The sequence below is a fragment of the Benincasa hispida genome, chromosome 11 (genome assembly GCF_027475165.1).
Source record: "Benincasa hispida cultivar pf3 chromosome 11, pf3_genome.v1.1, whole genome shotgun sequence".
Taxonomy (NCBI): domain Eukaryota; kingdom Viridiplantae; phylum Streptophyta; class Magnoliopsida; order Cucurbitales; family Cucurbitaceae; genus Benincasa; species Benincasa hispida.
Window position 1 is genome coordinate 38,526,619 of NC_143488.1, and position 1,350 is coordinate 38,527,968.

The window sequence follows — 1,350 nt, forward strand, 5'->3', positions numbered from 1 at the left end:
ATTGACCTTATATTCAAATGTTATTTGAATTTCAAGAAAATGAATGCGGATTCATACCCGGGAGGTCAAAATTAGTCAACACGGAAAAAATCATAAAAAGTCAAAATGTTGACTTTTTGGTCAAAGTTTGACTTTGAGAAAATGACTATTTTGCCCTTTGACTCAAGTTAGTAGAAAAATCCAAACTTTTGTCGGATAATTCCACTAACAAAATAGTGGGCTAGGTGTTGGCCTATAGTGGAGATATTAAGCCCACTAAGATAGTGGATTATAGGTGTTGAGTTTTTATGGATTTGTTTCATGCAAATGTTGCATGGTTTTTTTCTATAAAATGGCTTTTTATTATGGATGAAAGACTTTGACCATTTTGTTTTCCAAAATTGTTTTCAAAATTGGGCTGGAAAAATAAAAAACCCAAACCAAAATTCATTCTTATTTTTCATCTCTTTTCTCTCTCTCGGTTTTCTTCATCCACTGGGTCCCACAACCCGGTTCTGAGTCCAAGAGATAGTAGGTCAACTCTAATGGTGGTCCGTTCGTGTTCGGGTCGAGATTCAGCGGGGAAAAGCAGGTTACGGGAGCTTCAAAGGTAAGATTTCAAATAACCCTACTTTTAATGTGCATGCTAATTTCCTTTTATTTAAAGTAATTAGAGTGTAATTAGATTCTTATTCCGTTGCGTATGTCTCGTGTTCCATTATAAGTTTGATAATTAGTAGAACAATTAGTAATGTACTGTTTGTCCTTATTTTTTTTTTCCTTAGAAAATGGCGGACAAATGCTTTAGATTTTTGTTGTTTACAAATGGTAATATGATTGATGGTATTTATGGAGTTGACTATGACCAACCACCAAATGGGAGTTTTAGCATAAATGTGAACAGTGGAATTGTATTTGAACAATTCATTGAAATGGTTGGGATGTCACTTAGTGTAGATAGGGGAAGAAATCAGATAGAAATAATATATAGACATCCTAACCTAGAACCATTAGGATCAATAAGGTTTATGCCATTCCCTATTTCGAATGCACAAGCTATGAACTTGATGTTCTCAATCGCAATGCCACTACTAAATTTAGTGCATTTGTATGTAAATGTAAATAGGATAGGGGTGGATATAAACTTGAATACATCATTTAGTCAGTTTGAAGATTAAACTGAATGTATTGATCTTGATCGGGAGTCAGCTGCATCGTCATGTGATAATGAAGATATGGCAGCTAACAATCTGTATAGAGATTTCAGAACTGAAACCGACAATGAATTTGAAGAGTTGGATTTCGATGGTTGTGAACATGAGTTACTTTTAGATACATTCAACGATTTGGATAAGAATGTACTGGATAACA